General features: G+C 56.5%; 1 long non-coding RNA gene across 2 annotated transcripts; it reads left to right on the forward strand.

The window, feature by feature from the left end:
• Positions 1-3,002: 3,002 nt before the first annotated feature.
• Positions 3,003-6,202, forward strand: PELATON (plaque enriched lncRNA in atherosclerotic and inflammatory bowel macrophage regulation). 2 transcript variants are annotated; one of them, XR_008517198.1, is made up of 3 exons: positions 3,003-3,490; positions 5,210-5,295; positions 5,957-6,202. It is a non-coding gene; the product is annotated as a plaque enriched lncRNA in atherosclerotic and inflammatory bowel macrophage regulation (long non-coding RNA). The 2 variants fall into 2 exon arrangements; XR_008517199.1 differs by having other exon boundaries at positions 5,960-6,202.
• Positions 6,203-6,630: the final 428 nt, after the last annotated feature.

Here is a 6,630-nt window from a genome sequence, read left to right on the forward strand (position 1 = left end):
GGAGGGTGGGGCCCTCGGGGGCCTGCATTCGGGATGGGCAGGGGCCCTGCTTCCGTTTAACCACAGCCCTGTGACATGCCCCAAAAGGGAAGCAGTAGCCGCCTGTCCTCACCCCTCCGTGCCCTAGGGAGGGGGCTGGGGATGCCCAGGGGTGGGGAGCAGGAGTCTGGGGAGGCCTCACCCTCCCACCCCAGGCCTCGAGTCTGGGTTCTTAGAGAACTCTGGGGTCAGCTGAACCTAGCTGGTGACCTCCATCAAGTCCCATGAAGACCTTGGCTTCCTATTCTGTAAAGGGAGGATCAGTCTCTCCTGCGGAATGTTCTCAGATTAGCACACAGTGGGTCCTCACTGAATGGCTAGCCAGCAGTTGTTGGTTGAATAAGCTGAAAGTGTTTTTCTCCCTGAAAGGAGTAGCCAATTAGATAAGGAACCCATGTATATGACATTCCACAAATATTTATTGAGCGCCTATTATATTTCAGGCATTGTCCTGGTACTATGGAGCAATGAACAAACAAGACAAAAATGCCCCCATCACCTTTGAGATGGAGCCCACATCTCTTTGGAGCTGCCCTACCTTTCCTGGTTTGTGGCAGGATCATTTTTCCTGCTGAAACCAGAATTCTCTCCAATACCGTGCACCACTCAGGGACTAACATATGGCGGGGAATGGCCTGTCATCCCCAGGGAGGGATGGCACGTGGGGACTTGGAAGGTCTCAGTGAGAATCTTCTAGCTGATTTAAGCAGCTTCCTCTCAGTCTCTTTCAACAAATATTTATTGAGCTCCTACTCTGTGTCCAGTACTGTGCCAGGCACTGGGGATACAGCAGTGACCAGGGTGGATATTGCCCTTACCCTCGTGGAGCTGATGTTCTGGTGAGAAAGACAAGTAAACGAATAAGCAGACACTTCCAGACACGGATACTACAAACATACGCTAGAGGCATACGGTGGAGGGCGACAGGGGAGGAGTCTGGGGTAGCTCGGGGTTGGGGGTTCTGGAGGGAGGGCATTTATTGAGACCTCACTGAGATGCAGCCATCAAAGGAAAATATGGGGGAAGGTGTCACAGGCAGCATAGCAAAGGCATAGGCTCGGAGTGAGGAATGAGGTTGATAGATTTAAGGGACAGGAAGGAACTAGTGTTGCTGGCGGGGCATGAGTGTGGGGGAGAGAAGCAGGAGAGGGTGGTGGAGACCAGGCTGGGGCCATACATCCAGGGCTCGGGGCCAGGGGTGGGCTCTGGATCACAACTCCAATGGGATGGGCAGTCACTGGAGGGTCAAAGCAGGGGAGAGACTTGGGCGGGATCCCAGTTCAGATCCCTCTGGCTGTGTGAAGCAGGGACACCCAGGCGGAGATGGCCACAGATGTCCAGGCGAGTGAGGATGGCAACTTGGATGGGGGCGATGCCAGCGAATGTGGGGAGAGATGGCCAGGCCTGGCGGGAGGCCCAGGGCTCTGCATTCGGTTTCATTTTTCCTTTTACACAATCCCCCCCCCGGCCCCGGGCACTCTGGGTCACTGGACTTTCCCTGGCACTGCCGGTGGGGCCCACAACCTGCCGGCCATCTGGCCTCTCCGGGTCCCAGCCGGTTCCCTGCCCTGTCCTGGACCCTTCCTCTCCAGGAACAGGCCCAGCTCCAGTTCCTCTGTCACTGTTCCCCACCACCTCCTGCCCCAGCTCTGCCTGGGCCCTGCTGATCTCCTAATTCTGCCTCTGCTCCAGCACCCCCTGCTCCAGCCCTGCTGGCTGCCTGGGAGCTGGCAGATGCTTCCTCTGAGCTGCCTTTTCCTGATCAAGTTTGCCTCCAAGGAAGTCAGCCTGAGACTCCCAGCCAGTTGGGGGAGACAGGTTCGAGGGAAGTACCCCAAGGTAGCTTGCCAGAGGGCAGCCTCGCTCTTGGGCAGATTTTTCCTCTGGTCCAGTTTGTTGCTGGATGGAGCAGGCAGATCTACCTTCCCCACTGACTCAGGCCTTGGGTGCTCAGATGGAGACTGTGGCTGGAGAGCTGTATTGAGCAGGGCTCTGAGGCTGCATCTACGATACTAGGAAGGAGACTCATCATTGATTAGTAATGCCTGCTGTGGACCCAGGATGGTGGATAGGGGCCACGCTGGCCTCATCTGTGTGTCTGCAGCACCCAGTAGGTCCTCAGGTCTGCGCTCCCCTGTTGTGCCTCTAAATCTTCAAGTATAACAAATGCTGTTTGAAAATACCTTACGACGGTGGGCAGAGGTGGGAGGATTGCTTGAGGCCAGGAGTTCCAGACCAGCCTGGGCAACAGAGTGAGAACCCATCTCTAGGGGGGAAAAAAAATTAGCTGAGTGTAGTGGTGTACGCCTGTAGTCCCAGTTACTTGAGAGGCTGAGGTGGGAGAATTGCTTGAGCCCAGGAGATTGAGGCTGAAGTGGGCTATGATGATTGTGCCACTCCACTCCAGCCTGGGCAACAGGGCAAGACCCCCTATCTCTCTTAAAAAAAAAAAAAAGGAGAAAAAGAGAGAGAGAAAATACCCCATGACCTTGGTTTCCTTATCTGTGAAATGGGGATGATGATGACAAGTCCCCAGAGGGCTTCCCCGCACCCTGGCAGTGGCCCTGACACAGAGGCCCTGAGAGCTGTGTGTTCCGGAGTCATGCAGCTGGTACATGGCCGAGCTGGTGGGGTTTGAACCCTGGGCGCCTGAGTCAGGGAGAACAGGCGGAACAGTTGGGCCAGGGAGGGGAAGGTGCTGCCCAGAGCTCACAGTGACCTTGGACCCCACTTCTCCTTTCTGCCCAGTGTGCTCGGCACACAGGAAGCCTGGCGGGGCCTCCCTTGCCCATCCTGTCTGCAGCCGGGTGGACACGGTCCCGGCGTCACCCACCGCCACCCAGGCCTCCTCCTTCCTGTGTTGTGCAAGACGAGGCGTCCCCTGTGTGGAATGGGCAGGCAGCTCTGGCGATGGGTGAACGGGTGAATGGGGGCCTCTCAGGGGGGGTCACTGCCCGCGGTTACCGCTAGCAGGCCTGGCCTAGGCCTCCGCCCCTTCCTCCTCCTTCTCCTCCTCCTCTGTTTCCCCAAAGTTCAGGCAGCCTTAAGCAAGAGGCTGTGGGACCCAGGAAACTGGGGAGGTTGTCCAGCCACCATCTTGTCCCCACAGAGCAGACCTAGGCTTGCGCAGTCATGGAGAGGACCTAAACAACAACAACAAAACTATAATAATAATGATAATAGCTATTACAGTGGAGTGGCTTCTATGCACCAGGCATGCTCTCATTTAACCACAAATACATAAAAAGCACCTCTTATGTGCCAAGTGTGATTCTCAGACCTTTACCTCATGTCCCATCGAATCCCCAGCAACCCTTGTGAAACAGTTTTTTTTTTTTTTTTTTAATGGTTCCTTTCTTCAGAGTAGAAAACTGAGGCTCTGAGAGATGAAGCTACTTGCCAAGTCACACAACTCAGCCACATCCCACTGAACATCATCCTGTTCCCTGGGGTGAGTGCTCTCCTGGAAGTTGGGGGGCTCAGAAGCTGTTGGTGCCCACCTGGGAGGTCGCCCTTGCAGCTGCTATCCTGAGTCTCTTGCCCAAGGGCTTCCTCTGAGCACGAGAGTGTGGGAAGCAAGTGAGAGACCCTTGCCAGTAGAGGTGGGGTCTGTTTGTCCCCCCACTCAGGGCTAAGCAAGAAGCTTCCTTGCTTCTGGCTCGGGGGACAGTGGGAAGGTACTTTCTGCGAGTTCTCCCAGAGGCCTCTGGGGGGTTGGGCTCCTGTTGCCCACTGAGGAGACCTGCTCATCCACCTTCCTTGTGTCACTTCCTCACTCCTTCCCAGTGTTTCTAGAATCACCTCCCAAATATCCCGCTTGCACCCAAACCCTTGTCTTGGGTCAGCTTCTGGGAGCCAACCTAAGCCAGCAGCTATAATGCTCAGGGCTTAAGAGCTTTGGAATCAGATGGACCTGAGTGTGAGTCCCGGCCCTGCCACTTAACCTGAGTGTGAACTTGGGAGCCTGCCTCACCTCTCGGAACCTCAGTTCCTCCATCTATGAAAAGGGAACTTAACGTGCAGAGAACCAAGTGACTATGAGGGGGATGGGGCAGTGTGAGATGACGGGACCAGAGCACGTTCCTGGCTGCAGAGCCCACAAGTCACGTTGTCTCTGAGAGCTTTTGGGGCAGTATGGGGACAGGGGCGCAGAGGAAGAACTGATCGCGAGTCCTTAGCCCTATTTAGCTGACAGGGGACGGAGATGTGTAGGAAAGAGGTACAGCCTTTTTCCACCTTCCCTACCCATCATCCCTGAGATTCCAAATGAACATCGGGACCAACCCTGGGAGCCCAGTGGATGTTCAGGGTAGGGCAAAGAACAGGTGCCAAGTTTGCTCCCTGGGGGGTGAGACTGGGTGGCCGCAAGAGCCGCATTGGTAGTACTTTCACCAGGTAGACAGCAGGCACCTCATCCCTGCAGATCACAGCTTCCAGGGCCACCTGTCTACAGAATCCCTTCACTGATCTGTGCTTGAGGCAGGGGTGTGGGGGACTGGGCGTCCTTCTTTTACTCTGGGTGGGGGTCTCATGCTCAGAGGGAGCTCTGTCTACCCCCACCACAAACCTGCAGTTTCCCTGCTACAGCGATGGCAACCTCAGCCACCTGGCTGCCCAGGCCCCCAACCTGGGTTCTCCCTCTTGTTCCCATGGGCAGCCCATCAGCAAACTCATCCACACGTCCAAGGGTGCACCCCCACTACCCTGCCCTGCTGTGGTCCAGCTAGGATGTTTGCAGTCGTCTCCTCATTGGTCTCCCTGCCTTCTCTCTCGCCTTCCTAAGCCAGAGGAATTCTGTAAGAGCTCAAGTTAGATCCTATCCCTTCTCTGCTCAGAACCCTCCATGGCTCCCAACTCACTCAGAGCAGAAGCCCACAGGGCCTGCAGGATCTACGCCCCAGCCCCTCCTGACCTCACTGCCTCTCCCTTCTCTGCTCACCCGCAGCCACGGTGGCCTCATCTTTCTGCCATAAACTTGCCAATTATCCTGCTGCTGCCTCAGGGACTTCGCACCCACTCTTCCCTCTGGAACAGAGGACGCTCTCGCCAGCTCTCCCCATGGCGGATCCTTGTCTAGGGTCAGGCCTCTGCTTCAAAGTCACCCCTGGGGACACCTTCTCTGACCAGCCCCTCATTCCTATGGCCTCATGCTATTTTTATTTCTTCCTAGGACTTAGCGCGTATCCTAGAAATTAACCTGCTGGTTGATCCTGTTTCTTGTCTGTCTCTTTCCAGTGGAATGTCACCATTGCCCAGGTGGGGATTTTTGTGTGTTTTGTTCACTGCTGTACACCCAGCCCCCAGCACAGCGCCTGTCCAGGACAAGTGCCCAGTAAACACTCGGGAAGCAATGCAAGCGTGCACGCATGGATAAATATTTCTTTGGCAGATGAGGGGGCTAAGGTTCAGAGAAGGCCCTGGGGTCTCAGACTCACAGCCCAGTGCTCTTTCTGCTTACACGCTCTGGTCTCTGGGGCAGTTTGTTGCCTGTTCAGCAACAAAGAGGGCGTGCCTAGTTAGGGGTCCTGCGTGAGAATCGCAGTCCCTGCGTGTCTTGGCTGGAGGTCACCACCCTCTCTGCTCCAGGGCCTGTAATTACCACTTACCCTGGTCAATGGGTCCGAGAGATTCCCCATGTAGGCAGGGCTGTGGCCAGGGTGCTCACCTGGCCCCCAGCAGGTCCCGTGGGCACTGTCTGGCCGGGCTTCATGGCTGACATTCCAGGTACATTTCTAGCCCTGGGCTGCCACTGGCAGAGGGTGGGGAGAGGGTCGTGGGCTTCAGGCTGGACAAACCAGTCAGCCTTCCCAGCTGGGCCACCTGACCACCCACTTCCTGTGGGGCTCCTTGAGGCCTGGAGGGTGGAGGGGGCCTCTGTTCAACCCCTACCCATGCCCTCTTCCCTTCTCTCCCTCAGCAGGTCCTCCCAGCAGCTCCTGCAAGCAGACCCCCGACCCAAGCCCTTCCTTCTGCCTCCACTGCCACCATTGCTGCTCATCTCTGCTGGCACAGAAGTCTCTTCCCTGGTCTTCCAGAAATCCCCTCTCCACACTCAGCCAGAGGGAGCTGTTAAAACTGCGGGCCAGCCCACATCCGTCCACAGCAAAGTCCTCTCTAAGGGATCCCTGTTGCTTGGAGAATAAACCCTCAGATTCGTTCCTTCCTTGGCTCTCGGGGCCTCCTCTCTGACCTGCCTCTGTCTCCCCTCCCAGCCTTCCTCGTCACTCACCCTCCAGCCACGCTGGCTTCCTCCTTGCTCCTGAAACAGCCTGAGGCCCACACTGCCCTGGGCCCTTTGCACTGGCTGTTCCCTCTGCCTGGAACACTTCTCCCAGGCGTCCACAGGGCTCCCTCCCGCAACTCCTTTGGGTGCCCACATGGGAAGCCATCCCTGACCGCCCCCCCCCACTTCCTTCTGAGCACAGTGGGGTCTTTCTACCTAGTCGTGAGGGCAGGGATTTTTGTCTGTTGTGTTCTCTGTGTGCCCCCAGTGCTATCACAGTGCCTGGCAGATGGTAAGTGCTCGACACACATCAGCTGACTGCCTGAATGAACAACTCTATGAGCCGATGGCAGATAAGGACACTGAGG

The sequence above is a fragment of the Pongo abelii genome, chromosome 21, assembly GCF_028885655.2.
Source record: "Pongo abelii isolate AG06213 chromosome 21, NHGRI_mPonAbe1-v2.0_pri, whole genome shotgun sequence".
NCBI lineage: Eukaryota > Metazoa > Chordata > Mammalia > Primates > Hominidae > Pongo > Pongo abelii.